This window comes from Platalea leucorodia (genome assembly GCF_965183815.1).
Source record: "Platalea leucorodia genome assembly, chromosome: 12".
In the NCBI taxonomy this organism is placed as follows: domain Eukaryota; kingdom Metazoa; phylum Chordata; class Aves; order Pelecaniformes; family Threskiornithidae; genus Platalea; species Platalea leucorodia.
The window spans coordinates 4,607,504-4,627,969 of record NC_138834.1 but is presented as its reverse complement, the minus strand read 5'-3'; the positions used below and the strand labels follow the sequence as shown (position 1 = coordinate 4,627,969).

The window sequence follows — 20,466 nt, the reverse complement described above, 5'->3', positions numbered from 1 at the left end:
TTTCTTTGTTTGGTTCCACTCTAAGAGCAAGAGAAGCCACACAGACATCTGTCACTGGCCCTCACTAAGGTGTCTCAGTGTGTGGTACGCACCTATTACTGAAAACAATTATACAAGAGAGCAGACAAACAACTGATAATTACTAGGCTTTACATGCCCATTAGGTTAAGTATTCTTGAAAGTATATTCATCTGGCATCACATTTGCCTTCTGATGGCAGATGAGAGAAATTGGATATTAAATCTGTTGGTTCCCTTAGAGGGCAAAGAGAGGAAGAGAGTCTATTAAATCACAAAAGGAGAAAAAATTCCTAGCTATTCCCCACGTATTCTCTGACCTATCTTCAAAACCTGCTAGTGTGTTTAATATACCAAACAGGGAGGCTGTAAGGCATCCTAGTACCACGTAAAAGGAAAATAATCAGCTCTCCTGTTGACTTGACACTGAGCAATTCAGCCTCACATTTCTTTCTCGCTTCAGCTCACCTGACTGCAAAACGGAGTCAGAGATTTTTGTAAAAGACTACGAAATCTAAAGATAAAATGAGACTTATAAATGGCCAAAGTCCTTTTTATCTATTATTAATTTTTTTGGCTTAGCATTTATTTTAGTTTTAAGAAATACAAGGCATCTGATAATCACCTACTATTCATTTCTAGTTTTCATTTCTAGTTTTTCCAAAGCTTCCTAACACATTCAGCAGTGTATTCATTAGGGTCCCGCAAAAATCATAATCTAGTTTGACTACCAAGGGCCTAAAAGTTTCTTGTCAGCATCTCTGTGAATGAATTATATGCTCCATACACGCACTTCTCCCCCCCCCCCCAATGACATCCAGATCCATCAGGAGACATCTCTGACATGGTTTCAAAGTTACTGGTACCTGACTTTCACATGGTATTGCAGTCACCTATGAAAACAAATACCCCATCAGTAACAAGCTTGTGATATGAATGAATTACCAAATCCTCTTCCTCTTCATGGAGATGTCAATCACCCACAGACTGTGACAGCGCCAATGACGCACAAAAGGGCACGCGTTACATTTAAGCTGTTCATTTCAAGCTTGAACAAAACGCCTCACCAGAGCAGATAGCTTTTGTTTTAGCTGAGCTGTCTTTCCAGGCTCCAGCAAATCCAGTTCAGCTTCTAGAAGCAGCCAGATCTACTACAATATGAAGATGAGAAGTTTGCCATAATTGTAAAAGATTTTGTAAATACTGCCTTAAGAAACAAACGTACAGTCAATCTCACAGTGCCTCTCAGAAAGAGAAATATAAAAAAGCATATTGCACACAATAGGGTTCTGTCTTACAAGACCATTGCAATATATGCCAAGTGCCACATTTTACAATCTTCCTAAGACAACTGTAAGGAAAAAACCAAACAAACTAACACTGAGTTTATTCAGGAGCAGTTATTCCAAACAAAGACTGCTGACACCGAGTACATAGTAGTGCCTGGCTGGTCTGAAAACACAGAAAAATACCTGAATGCAACCGGAGGGGGCACAAAACATCAAGAAGGATTATTTCCATGTTCAAATGCACTCATTCAAGTTTAAAGGCTAAAGTGAAAGACTGTCTACTAGACAATGACTTAATAAATTGCTCACGGTTTTGAGTAGCCACCGGAAGCACCTTTCACTGCATTTAGATGTAGTTTCGAAAGAAATTCTAGAGGGATTCTAGACACCTGTAATGGATAAATGGCTGTAGAAAATTCAGTCTATTCAAAAGGGCCAGGACTCCTACACTTGTAATAACAAGCAAGCACCAGCTACCTATACAATTCTACACACCTATGACAGATTTTCAGGTTACACAGCTGAAACGTTTGCAAGGTCACCGACTCTACAGTGTTGGATAGGGACAAATATTGGGTGCCAGTGCTGTTAGCTGCAGGCCCTGGAAATAACGTTCTTTTTATGTTCTCAGGATTTATACCAAAGTAACCTGGCTCTACGGTAACAACTCCTGACACACACCACAAGGGTCTCTTTTGGAGATACCTGTAAGTCTGTTATTCTTTGTCACAGTTGCATAATAGGCCAATGCCACAACTGGAATAAACTAGCATAGTTTTGTTGACTATATAGCAATGGGCACCACACTAAGTCTCAAAAAAACCTTTGTTCCCAGCTCTCAGACAGCCTGGCTCGGAGACCACAAAGCTCAATTCAGCCTTCCTCTACTTCCAATTTACCATCTGTAAATAAGGATGGTGACACGGACTGTTCTATACAGGTGCACCAGCATCTGTAAATGAAAATACTGTACCAGAGCTTGTTACAGTTATTCAGTTATTGTTGAACTAGGCTGATTTACAGCAGGTATTACACTTTTGGTTTGGTTTTTTTTTTTGTGTGTGTGTGTTTTTTTTTTTTTTAATCAAGCGGATAAACAATAATACAGAGTAAAGACGACGACATTAAGTACATTATAGGTGGAATGCAGTGAAGGAGGATGAGATCAGCTGTAAGTAGGCTGCTGTCCTATGTGAACCTTCCACTTGATTATTATTTATCAAAGCAGCAGCACTTAGTCCCGTATTCAAAGTGCCTGAGAATACTCAGTGCAAAAGCTTTGGCAACTCACTCCTCTTGAAATTATTCTGAGCCACTAGAGTCATAATTACACTGTCATAATGAAGAGGAAAAAAACCCTTCTAACAACTAAATTCTTGTTGTAAATTGCATTATGAAAGTGGTAATTCCCTCTGAAGTAGGCATTATCATATCTTACTGCCCACGTCAGTTCATTATGGTGCCTCTGCTATCCCAGTGGAGCCTTCGCTTAGTAAATGAATGTTTTGGGATGATATTGCCAACTTGGGACTTATTACTTAATTGAATATGGAAACATTTAGGCCATTAGCATACATTTAGAAGTGTCTTATTTCACAGATGTTCATTTATCTTGGGGAATGCCCTTCTTTCTTTCCTCCTCCTTTTCCTCTTTCAATTCTTTCCCTGCAGCCAACTTATTTATTCAGTTAGGTCCTAGTCCATCCATTTGCAAGCCTGTGGTGAACAGCTTGCTATTTTAAAGCATTCCTGAACTGACATTTGGACTCTATTTAAAAAAAAAAAAAAAACAAAACACAAAAAAACCAAACACCAAAACAAAACCAAACGTGAACAGCCAAGCTCTTCCTATCTTCTGTCACAGCTGAAAAGTATCACCAACTCTAGATGATTAAGTCTAAACCTATTCAGCTAAATAATGAGATTTTTAAGGTATTCCAAATTGTTTTATCCAACTAATTATTACAAGATTTCAAAGTCATGCATAAAGCATTTCTCCACAGACATCTGGCTTAGAGAATTTTTAACTGAAAGCTAATATATTTCCTCTATCAAAAGGGTCAAGAAGCTAGACTAATACAATGAAAGAAATTTCCTCTATTCCCTCATTATTAATATATATTGGAAAACTTACAGTAAATTCATGAAACTTGCCAACGTGTACGGGATCCTGCACGTCCTAGAATAAGTTCCCAGTCATGACGGATATGTGAAGTCCTAGGGTTTGGTTTCTTTATCATGTTTCAGCAAAGGTTTAACATCTGTATGGTCACAAACAAGTTGCTAGGAAGCCCTGCTCTCTATTTGACACACTGTGCATGGGAACTGTTAAAGGTCTCCAAAAGCCCAAGATGACTGCAGACCACCTGAGCGAGATGTGTTCAACACAATGGTTTCCTGGACATATTTCCAGGAGCACAAGCTACCTCAACTGTGTCATCTGTTTAGAGCTCAGGGGTACAAAACTCTGACCATTCCTTAGGCAGCACGAAGTAAAATAGTGAATGTTTCAGTAAAATAGAAAGTTGTTCGTGCATCCAGTTCTGCCTCAGGCCTATATCTGTGTAATCTCTTTAAAAAAAGAATATGATGCCAATATTCAAAAGCATGAGGTAGTTGAAATTCTTGCACCCTGAGATTTTGGGCACTCTGACTCATCCCTGTGCCATTTCCAAATCACACAACCTGATTAGTGAGTGTGTATAGATATTTGCACAGGTCATCTCAGTTTGCTTCCATGAATTTATAAGTGTGCAACAAAACCAGTACGTTCACGTTGGCACATGCTATGATATGCTGTCCCAAACAAAATTATTCCTCTGAAACTACCTGCTTTCTATTGATTTCAAGCCATCACTATACTGTGTGGGGAGCAGCTTTGCCACTCAGTTTTGAATTCCACCGGCGACTCTGAGCCATAGCAAGTTACTGCTGGGTTCCCAAAACATTGTGCTATTGCAAATCTTCTACAACTCCTGTGAACAGCACTTCTTTGAAATGAATCTATTTCTGAAAATGCTAGAAATGGCACTGGTTACAGTCTTTCCAGACTGACACTGGAAAAAGCCTTCCGCTGTAAGGCACCCACTGGCTCCGTTTGGCCCGGAGGTTTAGCAGCCTTGTCTCTGTTCCTTCCCTCTCCCTCCCCTCCAGCTCACCTTGGCCCTCAGAATGTCACCCTTGCAGTGCTGAATCTGGCGCGTGTCTGAATGCTAGAACTGTTGGAAAAAAGGGCTGCTTTTTGCTTCGCCAGCATCTGTGTTAGACACGGAAATGATGCTGGAAGAGAGACAGTATTGTCACAAGAAGGTGTTTTAGTCAAAGGGAGCCAGGATATATGAAAGAGGCAAATACAATAGCTGCTTTTGCTGGAAATCTGTTACAAGTTTATATTGTTCCTTCCAGCAGCTTTGATGTTTATTCTCTTCATTGTAGCTCCTTTCTCTCTCAGCATTGCACATACCTATGGCTCACCTCCCTCCCTCCCTCCTCCTTCCATTTAAGCAGTGGAAGGCCTATTTAAACATCTCTCTGAACTACAGTAGTAATGTTGAAAATTGACTTATCCCTTCTGGGTTTGAATTTGTCCACAAACAATTGCTTCTGCTGGTGGCGACTGACATTTTTCTTTCAGGTTTTACAGATTGCTCCAACCTACAGACTGGCAAAGCAATTACTGTCTCTGCAAAATCTAGATCACAGGCACATTTTAGAAAGGGTATTTTAACATAGTAGTTGGTTTTTTTAATTCTTATTTTACATTGATAACTCAAACCAAAGTCAATTAGCATTTCTAGTTGCAGAGAAAAAAAAGCCTTCATACATGAAATTTAAAAGTTCAAGAACTAGAGGCAAGCAACCCTATCCCTTAAATAAAACAATAAACAAAGCAAGCAAGGAAAAACCCAACAGATGATTTAAAGCCATTTTCAGTATCTGTTAACTTGAGTAATGAATACTTAAAATAGGCAATTGCTCGAAAAGAAGACAATCCTTAAGCTCAAACACTTCAGAGCTTTTAGGTATTAGGTCCAAAGATTTGTAAAGACACAATTGAGAAAGGAATGGGAAGACAACAATTTAAAAAACTAGGAAAATAAAGTTTCCCTACATTACTTAGGCACAGACATCTTTTCTCCTTACATCAGATAAACGCACGATCACATAGGTAAGTCACAGAAGAACCACTGAAGTGGCTACATAATATTTTGTGAGCCAGATCCTCTGACTTTACTGCAACAGAACATGGCAATTTGCACGGGCTGAGGATTTCTGCCCAGTACAGCTTGCATGGTACCAAATCAAGCGCATTGTCCTCGTTAGAACATGGGAAGAATTGCCCCTTTCCTTTTGAAGAACATGAGAATGTAAAAGTTTTTGCTCATCAAAGAGCATTTAACAAAAAATAACTAATGCAAACAAAACGATACTCAGATTTGGACACAGGCTCCAAATATGTCAACTTCTATCAAAATACTGAAAACAAACTCTATGCTGACAATAACTCTGTACACAATGCTATTAAATACATACCCATAAATGTATCACTAATCCTACGTTTCAGCAATGAAGCTTCTAAAGATATCTACAGCAGAATATGTGCTGCGCTAAGCGTTCAAAAGTATTGTCAATTTGGGCAATGATGCTAGATATCTTGTCTCAGGGTGTGGGGTTTTTAATATCCTAAAGTCAATACTTCCTGTGTTGACAGCCAGTGTTTAGTTTCATCATTTTAAATTAACTGTTACATATTTAGATCATATTATATCTACTATAATACACTTCTGATCAATTATTTTGTGCAATGGAATATCTACCATAGGCTATTACTATTGATATTCTTTGTGATGGAGTTAAGTAAGTCAGCCAACACAGACATTGACTTCATAATAGTAGCTCCACTCTCCTCCCTTCTCATAGGATTTCCGTGCCAGGGAAGTGGGTGTTAATGAGGCAGCCAGAAAAGAAGATGTGGGAAACACATTGCAGAGCAATAAGTTGGGAAAGGCCATTGAAATGTAAACAAGATAGAGAGGTGCAAAGCAAGTATGCTGCAAGAGATGGAGTTAATGAGTCAGACCGGGTTCGCTGTAAGCTTCAGGATACAACGCTGTGAAGCAATATAGTACTTCGGACTGTAAACACGGTGGCAGGATGGGCTCCATGCAGGACTAGGGGACAGAAACTCTTGCCAGTGCATGCACATGAGGAGAAAGGGGTGCTCAGGTTGCACCGCTCTCCTGTGCAGAACAGCGTTCTGGCTATGCTAGCGATAAGAATGAGATCAGGGCCTCAGAGGATATAGCGGAACCACCTGACAACAAAAAGGCAAGAAGGTTAGAGGGTTTTTTTCCTATGAAAAATCAGCTTTTTTATCAAGTAAGACTTTGCTGAATGCAGAAAAATAGAAACAAAAGCTGTTGACAAGTCCAGGGTTTAGCAGCTTTCAGCTAAAGATGTCAGATTTTTGATGCACTGATGGGAAATGGGGGTGGGGGATGTGGATCTACATTTTCTGCTAGTTTTTTTTTTAAGCCAAAAATTGAATTTTTGTTCTGCTGTTGAATTTTTCATCAGGAAAATAATATCTGATTAAGTTGGTTCCTAGGCCTTCTAGGAAAATCATATTCTTGCAACAAAGGAAAGTAAAACAACTCAATGGACGGGAAAGGCAATTGCCTCAGACGTAACATTTGGCAAAGCTGGAAAGCACAAAGGAACAAGAGATAGTAGCAACAATAAAACTGTATAAATAAGCTCAGGGAGAAAATATACAGCTCATTGGTTTGAAAGTAGTTAACACTGAGAACAGATGAAGGTATCGTTCCCAGCAGTGGTGGTGGCAGGAACAGTAGAACAGGAAGACATCTTAGTGACCCTGCTTGCCTTATGGCTGGCAACACAGCAACAAGGAAGAGAGACAAAACTGGCCTGAAAAGTGACTGATGCTGTGGAAACAGGAGGAGGAGAAGGAAGAGGGAGCATTCCCCCGGGAAGCAGAGCAGGCAAACTGAAAATGAAACACTCCTACTTGAGGTCTGCCGGCACACAGATTGTCCCCAGCTCCCTCAGATCCTGCGGTATTTCACAGTTAAATGAACACCAGCAGAGGAAACAGTGCTTTGGGACCACACTGCTGTACCAGGATAAAACCCCATATCCACCTGGTTGAAGAAGTGCTTGTTGGCAGAGGATCTCTGGGCAGCATGGGGGACGCTTGGAGAGGTGAGCTTCCAACATGGCTAACGAGGAAGAGCTACAAAAGATATGTCAAGCAGATAATCCTAGTTTCAAACGGTACTCACTTTTGACTTTTGCCACTGTTCCTTGCAGAGGGAAGCTGAGGATTCCCTGATGTACTGTATTTTAACAATGAGCAAGAAGAGATGGGTGGATTTTGGCAGACATGAAACATCTTTTGTTTGGAAAGTTGATATCATGAATAAGTGGAACTTGATAAAGTAACAAGACAATTTATTAAAATACACCATGGCTTTACATAGGTGTTACAAGGATGTGTCAGATCTGTTTCTTTAAGAAACAGTAATACATTTAAAATCTAAAAGGGCTCAGATCTGTCATTAGAAATAGGAAACTAATGTTACATTTCTTTGTGATCAAAAATGCACTCTGAGATTGCCTGAAGCATTTCATATGTGTGTGTTCATTCTGGATAACTGTTACCCTTAAAAAAAAGTGAATGCAACATTGCGAAAAGTCAAAATATTTCAGAAGTTTCAAACCAAAGAAGTTACTTCCCCACCCTGAAATGTCTTTTATTCCTCAATGCACTTTACCTTTATTTTTAAAAGTATTTGGAAAATAGAAAAAATCCTTACCTGGATGGAATTTCATGTTTTACTAGAATATTAGAGGGAGAGAAAGGAAGTTCATTGACCCAAAGTTTTACAAGAATGTTTTACATATTTGGCCACCAAGATTAAGATAAAAAAAGAGCAATAGTCAGATAGTTTTATGTAAAGATACACATAATTGGGCACCAACAAGAATATAGGAAGAGCATACCAGACCCAACATCCAGCTCCTCAACTTGTCAGTAATAACTAAGAAAGTACAAGAAACTGGAACGGACATGTTCATTGCAACAACCAGACCGGGCAGAGGGGTTCTTGACAGGCAGTTGGAAGGGTGATAAAATACTTCTATAACTTTTTGCCACTGTGTGACTTCACAGAGTGGCTGGGGCACGTCAGAGCTAGAAAGTTTTCACTGGGTTTTGCACAAGCCTTGCTTTAGAAATAGACATCCAAAGCAGACAGGAACTCAGCATTCTGACAGCCTCTGAACTTTCTCAAGGGGCATGTTTCCCTGCCCCACAACAGCAGCATGGAAGTGTTTTACTCTCAAGGAAATGGGAGGCAGATGGGCAGTGACCCAGTGTGAGGGCTGCCCCTGGCCCCAAGTTCAGGCGAGGCATTGGTGTGAGATGTACAATCCCCTGGGGTCCTGATAAAACAATAAGAAATACTTGCACAGATCAAACAGCATTAGGGAGAGCAAAATGCTCCGTGTGTTACCTCAAAACACAATGTTTGATGTTTCTTTATCTGTGTTAACACACGTTAAAGTCACGCTGTTCCCAGTACGATGCCCTCACCCAAACCCTTCTTCCCGTTAGCTTCACTTTATCAGTCAGTTGGGGATTTAAGTACATCACAGTGACATCTCCCACTATTAGGTGAAAGCGTGATGGATGACAGGAGCAGCACCTGCAAACAAGGCAGCTCACACCTTGTCAGTGCCAATCACACTTACCATCTGTCTTCCATTTATCTAGCACAGACCTGACAGCATTCTTTCATATTGTTTCATTTCTTACCACAAAGGAGCCTCTAATGTTTTCTCCATTGAGAACTGAGAAGTTCTACGGGAAGAAAATAAAACTCAAAGATATTGATTCCAGAAATTTAACTTGTACTACCCTAAATATCCCCACTCCTAAAAAAAAAAAAAACACCCAAAAAACTACAACAACAAAAAAAACCCCAAACCCCAAACACCACAAAAACAACAAACCAAAAAACCAAACAAACCCATATTTCCCAGCTATAACCAAGTTAAGCTAATTTCTGCTAATGTTACTCATCTCCCTAAGTTAATGAGTTATATAGCAAAAATAGTTTTCCCTAACTAAATCTCCCAATGTCTCCACAATGTACCAGGAACAATAATTCTGAAGTACTGAACAGCAATCCAATAATGCAATCCCAAATAGTGCAGCTATGGAACACAAAATATGCTCTCGATATGCACGTCAGCCTACTTTACATTTTTTCTGTTATGATCCCAGAGGCCAGATTCACCGCGTCCTTTCCTTAGGCTTGCCTGCGTCAAGATGCTCGACTGAACCACGTCAGGCAGGTTCTCTTTCCGTCCTCCTGGGATAAAAGCAGAACTTAAGAATATAATGTGTTACTGCATCCAAACTAAAGACTGACTCCCAGGATGGACCGAGTGACTCAAGTCCTGCTGTTTCCTCTGTCAGGAAAACCCCCAGCAATAGTTGGTATACTTAGATGGATTAAATCGGGTTCATTGGAGGCTGAAGTTTACACTGAACTCCAAGGACCAACCCATGAAAGAGTGCTACTCATTCCACATTCAGGGTAACAGACAGGCTAAAGCAGCACCTAGTGTGATTTGTACTGACCTGGCTTTACTGTCCCTAAAGGAGATCTACCTGCTCTTGTCCACTGATGTTTGAGCTATCAAGCCGAAACCTCTTCCTGTTGCAAAATACTCTTCTTCAAGGCCTACAAGGCAAGCTGTCTCTGCAAAAGGCATTTGTGCATTAATAAACACACGGATTCCTTTGGAACAGGACTAGGAAAGGGACAGGAGAACAGTCCAAGCACACAGAGATCTCATGGTTGGAGCACTCAGTGGAATGATGCAGAAAAACCTCCACTGCCATCGTTAGCCGTAGCTTAGGACAAAGGATGCAGAACACTAAGTGTTGAATCACGTTTTATATTCTTCCCACTTGAAGCTAAGGGTCAGTGGGGTAAACTCTAACCGTAGTCTACATGTGAAACTTGAGTTTCCTTGCCTGCTTTTTCTGAATGAGAAAAAATAAATCCTAGGGTAATAAAGCTCCAGTGTCAAAGAGCTCCCATTACTGTAATGTTTCTTTGTTATCAAGCAATTAGGAGAGGAGCAGTAGGCAAACAGACCCCTTTCAGCAGGACAAGCAGAATAAAGCTACCCAGCCTGTAACTGCATGGATAGAGCAGTGACCACGCAGCCCACTCTGACTCTTAGGAGTACATTTACACGCAGCAGCACAGAGACTATCTAGTGCAAGCAGCACAGTTATCCTGGTATTTGTTAGCAGAATATCAATGTACTGATCACACAGCTTCACATTTATTGATGGTCCAACCAACTGTGCTTCCTCCTTGCAAAGGCTGGAGTCAGTCTTTGTTCTGCATGTATTGGCAGTAGGGTAGTAGGCCTTGGAGTGTGACAGTAGCTCTTAGGTACTACTGCAATGCAATAAACCATAATAATAAGTCAGCTGTAAAGACTGCTCATGTGAGTAATGGTTTGCTTGATCTGTCTGTTTTTTGACATCTGCTTGGTCTACGTGACTTTGATTCTCAAGGCAGAGGATCTTAACTGGAATAATTTTAACAGAAAGAAGTATTTTCTTCTTAATATAATCTGCCAGTGCAACAGGAGGTAATAGAGTGCCCTAGAAGTCAATAGTTCTTAAGTACTTGTCTCCGTACTGCTACTGACAATTTTGGGGCCATTAGCAAGTCACTTAGAAATGCAGGAAAGCTATTTCCCCATCTAGAAGATGGGAAAAAATTATATTTGCTTGACTACCTCATAAACAGGCTATGAAAGTTAATTCATACTTGTACAGTATGCTGAACACAGCAGAAAAAAAAAAAGAAAAAATATTTAGTCTGAGAGTGAAGCCTTTTACCAGCCAGTAGCACAGGTGCGATTTCACCTTAGCACTACTTTAGAAAGGCCATCACTGTACAAGCTTATATTAGGAAATAACATTTATTACGATGAAACAATAAAGACACAAGACTGTCATCTTCTTAGGTGCCCGTACGTAACTCCCACTTACTGCAACGTGTCATTTATCTAGTTTATGCCACTGAATACAATCTGACTGAAGTGTCAGCCCAGGAGACCATCAAGAGCAATTCACCTTGTTAAAGGCCACCTTTACAAAAAGGGCAAACCAAGCTACAAGGCCTGGAAACCTTGAGGATACTGTAAGATTGCTGTTAAAAATCTCAAGGTACTGTTAAATAGTGTCAGGCATTGTTGCCTTTCCTAAACAGTCACTTTGCCTCTAGTCTGTGTAAAAAAAGGCTCAGACTGCTGTATCTTTTATCTTCTTTTCCCTCTGAAGGATTAGGCAGGTTCTAAGTTTTCAGATTTCCTTAGCACCAGAAGCTGTCTTTTGGTCATTCCTTACATTTTGCCAAAGACATTTTCCCAAACTTTGGCTGAAGAGGGAGGCAAGAAGAGGGAAGATCGATCAGATCTCCTGAAGTTACCTTAAATGCACTTTTTTATGCCTTCTAAAAATCAGAGTCATATTCAGCCACTAACATGAATTCCAGAAGCTGCTATAAGCAGATACAGGCTTCCTCATCTGCTAAGGTCATACTGCCAAAAGAAACTTCCTTTTGCCTATCGTACCATCTCTTGGTGAAGAGATTATAGTAAAGGCTCCAAAAAAGTGACAAGGCAGGGGAAACACGGCAACCTGGGGAGCTCATGCTCGCTAAGGGGCTGTGTATTTCTAGTTCAGTAGCCTTTTGTATTACCGCTGGACAAGATCAGGACCTGGTGACCATCAGTCAGGTAGCCAACTCAGTGATCTGGGGCGGTTTTTAAAACTGAAGAAATAACCATCAATAGAAAATTTTCTCTACCCTGTTCTTTGCAAGGACAAAGAAACCAGGAAAAATATTAAATTCAGTTTTACATCAAGACTGAGCAGTGGAACAGCTGAAATTTAGAGGTTGTAATTCAAAAGAATCAGAGGGATTTTTTTTTTTTTTTTTTAGTTCCTCTTCTCTCCTTAGTTTTAAATTGGCCAAAGTAGGCCACAACATCAGTTAAGGGGTGTGGGGTGTGGGGGTGTGGGTGAGGGTGTGCACGTCAGTCATGGAGAAGAGAAGATTTTTGAGTTGTTTCAACCAGAATGTGGAAGAGCTGTTTACATGACAGAACAAACCAAAGCTATAGAAGGACATGAAAAATGCCCATTAGGATTCTTTTCAATCTGGCAGAAGAGGTACAAATTCAGGGTTGGGATAGCATGAAATAGCCACATAATCTAAGGCCTAGAGAAAAGCCCATCTCATTAGAGTTTTATGTGGCTGGTAACCTTCCTGATCACTAATTTCCTGATTGTTTCTACTACTAAAATATGATTTATTTCAGCACTAAAAATAAAATTTGATTTAGCTCAGCATTAGAAGAGCACACAAGCAATTTGATAAAATGTCAGTCTTGTTCAAATTTTCTTGCTGTATAAATTGAGTGCTAATGATCTTGACTCTGCTACCCTCATGTATTTATGCAGCCTTTTTCATGTTTGCTGGATTATTATTGATCGATTGTTAGATAAAACGACAAATAAGAGAAGTTGATGTAACCTAAACTCTAAGGGCCTTTTAGGAAAAGTTTTCCTGATTATCAATGTGCATTGCTTATTCACTACCACGATTTCACCCCAGGCACTGTATTCCCACAATTATCATCAGAAAGATGACATTGAAAATACCACAGGCAGACCACAAACCCTCTCAACAGTTTATAAAAATGGTACCTACATATCTCTGACCCCCAAGTTTGGTTTGCAAATGCAGAAATATCATAGATACAGTTTATACAAAATCTCACCTTTCTCACAATATCAGAGTTTTACAAGTTTCCAGTACAACCTTCAGTGGTTTCTTAAGAATAAGGGTATTTTATACTTTTTACTTCTTTCCTCCAGAAATCTGGTGATAGATTTTGACAGTGAAACCCAAAACTATATATAGGTTAGGATAGCATAGACCAACTTAACAGTATAAAATCAGGACACTTCTTGCTGCTAGTGAAGCTAAACTGGATTTCCTCCAAATGAAAAGATTTTCCAATAGCTACTCACTCAGCAGCAACAGCTAAAGAAAACATTCAAGGCCACAATGCTATGAACATGAAAGAATATGAGAAACGAAGGCAGGATTCTTTAACTGGAAAACCAATCCTAATCTCTTCCACTTAAGAGCTTATTCTCCCTCACAATTTTTAATGTTGATTGAGAAAATATATACACCAAAAGGAAGATCCTATAAAATGTTAAATAATTCAGGACTGTTAGAATTCATTGCTGATAAGATACATTTCTCTCTCAAATATAAATAGAATTCAAACCAATAAGCAAATCAATCATTATTACAGAAGTGAGCTAGCAGATGACCTGTGGGGCTTGGTGGATTGTAACCATCCTTTGTACTTATTGAATATCTCTTAACCAAAGATCTCCGATTAGTTCATTCATCTCGAAGTAGCACATTTTACCAAGACAGATGTTACTAATTTCTTCTTAGCAGATGAGTGGCAAAGAGTGGCTGCACGTGTTTTTATCCCAAATTTCCATTGGCTGCAGCTGTGATGCCCAAAGGTTCTCCATTCTATCAATCCACCATGAACGAGCAGGCTCACCACTGGCCCTATCACTTGTAGGGCACAGTTTGTGACTCCTCTGAAAGCTAATTTTGGAGCTCAGCATCCCACAAAACACCCAGCAATTTCACATTGGATGCAAAGGAAACAAGAATTCTGGTTTGATGAATTCCAGTGCCTAACTTCAAAGGATTTAAGTTTAAAGATCACACGTAAAGATCTACACAGATAAAGTCAGTAGGAAATATCAGAGCGGGATGTCTACTTCTTCAAGGCCAAATTTTTAGTAGATGCCACTTGGAAGATAGTGCCTGCTCCTCAGTGCTGTACGTACTACCTCATAGGCTATTAGGTCACTTTTATATCCAGTGTGCCTGGGCAAATGGATAGGGCCCTGGGGGACTGCTCACTTGAATTCAGATAACTAAATTCTATTTAAGTGTGATTTTGGAGCATCAAGTTCTTTTTTAGATTGGTCTTAGACTTCCATGTCACAATGAAAAGTCTATGACAGCTAGAAATAGCAAAGCTCGTCTCCCAGCTTCCAATCGCTTCTGTCAATCACAAGGTTTTCTTTCTTCTCTTGGAGTTTATTTTTCCACTCCAGCAGCATCTCTTGAATGCATTAGGTCACATATATAAAGGAAAAAGCAGAGCTAAGCAGACAGCACAATCAACTAATTTTCTCTATTTAGATCTTCGCACAAACCCATTCCAATTTCTGGCAATAAAATGCCGGTAAAAAGGTCCGCTCTTCAAAACACGTAATTCCCATACCCCTTTGCACTCCTACATGTCCTCTACTGCACAATACATGTTCTCACTTCTTACCATCACCTCCCATGCTTGCAGCGAGGTCATCATACACTATAATACGAACTTAGCTGATCTCAGCAGGGAAGAAAGCATGTTCCCGGGAAGGAGAAAAGAGTGAAAGCCCCAGGTAGGTAGGAGAGCAAAAAAGAACCATTTGCAAAGTGTATATTTTGCATATAAATCTACTTGCCATAGGAGAGCAAAACAGTAAGCGCGCTTTCACTCTGCAGGCACTTATATCGGCCCACTAGAAGCTCACTTCAAGCCTCATCCTGGAGCACCTTGGGCTGCAGTAGTGGTAGGTGAACTCTCTTCCCTCAGATATCACCCAACAGAGCACCCAGCTGCCAGAAAGCCCCATCCCTGCATTGAGCCAATGCGTGAGCAACTCTGGAGAGAGCCTGTGAATGTAAGGGGCTTACGAAGCCTAAAAAGCTCTGCCTTATTACGTGGCCATCTCCAAACTCCTGTTACCAACAACCAGTTCTTACCAACCCTTTCTGGGGAGCTCAGCCCTTAAATGCAAGTTTCCACCATGAAACTCTATTACGGGAGGACGCAAGTGTAGGAATTGCAATAAGGCAGTGCATGCTGTAAGGCTATACTGGAGGCAGAGGTGAAGCTACTGGACGCTCAGGGAAAAGTCTAATTACTCCCATGCTTCTGCTGCAGATACTTCTGGCAAAGTGGATGAACTGGGGGCGGAAAAACAACAAACAAAAACCCCAAAACAATGGAGTTGGGCTCCACCAGATAATCAAAGGATACAGCTCTCCCCTCATATGCTAAACATTAGAGAAAAGGGCATGCAAACAATAGCAACACAAACTACATTGCAGCTTAAAATAAAAACAGAATGCACTTCTCGTAAATGGGAGCAGCATTAGATCCTGCATCCCTCCCCGTGCACCGGGATGCTTCACGCTGCCCTGTCTGACACTGGCACACTGTGCCGTGCTGTCCGTTTCTGGCAAAGTCCACATCACGATGTGAAAAGAGACGGATGCAACAAAAAGGCACCTTTCCCAATGTCCTGGTAAACTCTGGTATCCCGGATTCCGTTTCAGAATGAAGAAAGGAAGGTTTTCTACATTTTCCACCGCGGGGGGGAGGAAATATCAGATTTGGGAAACTAGAAATCTATAATCACCATCAGTTCTGCCAGAACTTCATTTACTTCTTTAAGGGTAGCTGTATATAATTTAGCACACAGGATTCACTAAGTATAATTATAAACTGAATAGCTATATATATAAAAAAAAAAGCTACAACTTTTTTCACTCATGAATATATCTATGCCTGACGTTAAGTACCTTAAGGCAATTCCACCTCTATCATTTCTGTGTTGATTCATCTCCAGAAACAGGAAAACAAATTTAAAAGGTTGCAAGCAGAAAGTATCAATACTGTTGACTTTAAAACAAAAAGCAAGGTTATATTTATTAGGCTCAGCAAAAACATGCTAGTAAAAGAGAACTAAAGAAGATTCAGAAAAGTCACGTTCCTAGGTTTGGAAAATTATGGCTTCCCTACATATATTAATTGTAATGTATGTAACTCAGCACAGTGTAAATAACCAGCAGTAATTTGGGCTTGCAGCAAACAGGAATTGTAATTGCATAACACAAGAAGCTTTGAAGCATTAATTACTGAAAGCATTTTGAAGGACCGACATGAAGTAATACCTCATACGTTTTCCATTCTCAGCAAAAAACTTCAGATAAAGATTTCCTTTTAATTTCAGTTTCCAATATACGTATCTTGAAATTTGGAGAAAAACAGTAAAACAAAATAGACGAGAATATTTTCCACAAACTTCAGGGATCTTTCAACACGCTTTGATGAGAAGGAGAGAGAGCCTTCAGCCTTCTCTGGTCATCAGCATGCGAAAAGATGACAAAAGGTCTCTGGGACTGCACAGGCTGTATGTCCAGCGCTGGTCAGCGTCAAGGGACTTTGAGGTTTGCCTTTGATCACAGAGGCACGGCTGCGGGCTCTACAGCGACTTTCTTTGGGCTAGGATGTATGACACTATTTGTGCCTCAGCACACAACCCTCCCATGTGGCCAGTTACAAAAAATACAATGAATAATTAATTCGCATTCAAAAGGAGAGCAGATAATAGGATAAACGCACAGGACACTCAATCACTTATTTTATAAAGGCATTTAATACTGCTTCGCTGGGAAGATATAATTGCTTGTTGCTTATATACAGCATGTCATCTTCAAATAATTGGTGATATTAGCAGTGATAAAATGGCTTCAGAGATGTTAAGCGACTTGGCCAAGACCAAAGAGGAAGCAAGTGTGTGAATTAAGATGAGACATCAGCCAGTTTCTTAAGGCTCAGTGCTCCAGTCCAAGCTTACAACCTGGTGCTTACAGCAGTATTCCATATTTATCCATCATTTACATTTTATCTCCTTCCTTCCTTTCCTCTAACTCTCACACCCATACAGAGTCAAGACAAATATTTTTAATTTCTCTAGTTCATTAAAAAACAAAACCTAGACCTTGGCCCTTATGGTCCAACTCTTTCACAAAATTAAAAACAGTCCATCAGTTTCATGTTCACTACTCTAAATCTTCCACTGCGCAGAACAGCAGTATGAGGAAAAAAAAACCAAAGGTAGCTTTCTCTATATATTTCAGTATTTAGCAGTTTCCAGGAAGTTCCCCTTGGAGACAATTTCCTATCAAAAAGGGGACAGAGTTTACTCTAAACATAATTGTTTTGAAACAAAAAATATTCAGTAGTGATGAGTAATTTTTTGACTTTCGGTTGTTTTGCATGGCTGTTTCTTCTTTTTTGACCTGCATATCCTATATTTTCCATCTGTTCAAGCCATGATTTCCAGTCCACTGGAGCAAAAGCAATGGTAAAAGCATTTTGCCAGCAGCCCTTGGCCTCACTTTATGAATACAGTTCCAAGTCTTGCTGCCACTCAAGGTAGAACTTCTAAAAATAAGGAACTGTTTCAAAATAAAAATTAATAAAATTTTATGATAAAAGAGAGATGGGGGCGTGGATAAAGGTCCCTTTCCTTTATCAGAGGGGAGATCAGAGTGAGAAGAGACCAGACAGATGCAGCACACGCGGGCTTCATTGATATTTACAATATAGGAGCAGACACCATAAAGACCACTATCCATTACAGTGCACAACAGCCACCAGCACACCACTTTTTGTCCCAAGGAGCAGTACTGCCATTGCAATCGGAGGCCACAGCATGGAAGTAGTCACTGTTCCCAGCACTGCCAGGTTAGAGAAAGAATTTCAGCCAAAGCAACCTGGTAGTTGCTTTTTTCCTTACAGTAGAAGATATATATAAATTAGCAACCACCAAAAGCTGAATTAGCTATGTACATGTCATGGAGGGATGAATGCAGAACACAGATACTACAATTCTGACCAAGAAAACAACCAAACAAGAGCTTAGACTTGCTGTAGCTGGATCAAAGACAGACAGGCTATGGTGCTTTAGAAGCGCACTATCATAACTACTCCAATATTGCAGCAGATTAGAGTCTGAAAGCCAGTTACTGTTAGAAAAGCAGGTCGAGAGAAATCAAAATTCATGGAAGTGACATGAGTAACAGCAAGCTGTTACAGAAGTTTATGTTTTTAAAAGGTAACAGCAAACTGATGTTTTTGAAGAAGAAAATGCCGCATTTTTCATTTTGAACCCATATTTGCTATCTATTTTTAGCCTTTTTTTGTTTCATGATACCTTAGTTCTCAAAATAAAAACCTAAATTCAAACACATCTTTTCCTTTTTGTTCCAGAAAATTAATTTTAGAAGCATTCATTTAAAAGTTCAGGTGTTCAGTTTTCATCCTAATTTAAACAAAGCAAGATTTTTGAAAGTTTTATAAACCTACATATAATATAATTATCATGGTTATAACTAGCTCCACTTTTAACTGATCACAGCTCACGGAAATATAGATGCTTTGAAGTCAGATTTCTAAGACCCTGCCTTTACAGAGTAAAAACAACAAAAGGTTTTTACCTTAATTCTCTCTTAGATAGAAAAGGTTTTTAATGTTTATATTTAAACCAATTTTCATATGTAGTAGAAGTTTCCATGCATGTCTGAAGTAATGTCCCTTTAAAGGCATTAGTACAGAGAAAGATAGAAAGACATCCCTGAACCCTTACTATGTGGACCTCAGATTGTCTGTCTTGAAATTAGTCACTCAGGAAACAACTTAAATCTTAGGCAGATTGACTCAGAAAGTGAAAACTTGATGTGGTAAGAGGAGTAAATATCCTACTGGTGTTTGTCCTCTACCAGATGAAGAGGAAATAACTGTCCTCAAGTCAGTGCTATGGTTATTCAGTTTATATATCACACACCTGCAAAGGAAAAATGACCTGATTTCATGGCAAACCACTGTCCCCCAGAAATCCCACACAAATCTCCGGGGGAAGAATGAAAATGACTATTTTGAGCCCTTACTACTTAGGTTAGTGGAGTCAAATGCAACTTACTCCTTACTCCAGCACGAGGTATACATCAGAGTTCAACAATGTTGCATTTACAGCTTTCTGCCTTTTTAATAGTTGAGCCCTGAAACATATCTAGGTGACTTTAGCCAGAGATTTTTGGAGCTTGAGATGTATAACCACCAGAGAAAGGAGAATGTATTCTGTCTCAAGTCAGAGTAGGATATGATTTCTTAGGTAAAGGCACCAAGCATCTCTAGTGCTCAGCACAGCTGTTGACTATGGTGCATCTGTGACATTCGTAAGAGCAGGGAATTTACTGCGCCCTTTTACGATGCGTCTCCTCTTTTGGAGGTGTGTTTTGTGAGCCTTTGCGGGCTTTGGCACCAATGGTCGTTTCTCAGACAAACACCCAAGACAAGTCAGTCTCAATCTCAGGAGCCAGAGTACGACATTTACCTCCAGTTCTAAAAGAGCTGACACGAGTCATTGGTAAGGGATAAGAGAATGAAATCAGCTCTACACACACCAGTCTTCCAATGTGTCAGCCACACAACCCTAGTTTATAGTGCCGGAACACAAAGTGGCGAACCTAAAAAGGCAACTGGACAGTCTCACTTCATGCAATGCACATCTGCTCAGTTTGCCACAGAACAGCATGACAGCCTTTGCTGTTCTTTCTTGTATTACATTGGCGGTTATAGCGAGCTTCCCACTGTAATACGCCCATGCTTGGAAAGCAATGAAGTAAATCAATGCAGCACTTGATGTTACATTCAAAAAAACAACCACCACCACCCTCAGTTATTTTTCATTTTCAGAAATGCTTTTGGTATATCAATAACGCTTAGGAACCTCAAACATCCTATAAAACAGAACCAGGCTTACAAGAAGTTGGGGAGAGATGTTTAAGCACATAAATCCTACTTAGATGCCTAATTCTCGCTCACTTCCTATAAATACCTTTGCGGATTTGAGCTTTACTAATCTTAACATGAGTTCAATGAGAGATTAGGAGCACTGCAAACTCCAGCTCAGGAGACTTTAAATGTTATCTCCTATTAGCACGTAGATAGGTCCCAGCTCTACTGTTTCAGTTTCTATAAGAAGCACTCAAAGGACAACTTCAAGAAAAGGCCTTTCTCACTCAAACAGATCACATCTCAGACAATTCACACAATATTAGACTGAACAATAGGAGAAGCCTTGAGTCAAC

At 39.9% G+C, this 20,466-nt stretch overlaps 1 protein-coding gene across 1 annotated transcript in view; it reads right to left on the bottom strand.

The window, feature by feature from the left end:
- Positions 1–20,466, bottom strand: part of TMEM132D (transmembrane protein 132D) — a gene marked incomplete at both ends in the record, with an annotated part of 261,079 nt that overhangs the window by 179,001 nt on the left and 61,612 nt on the right. The window lies entirely within an intron of this gene.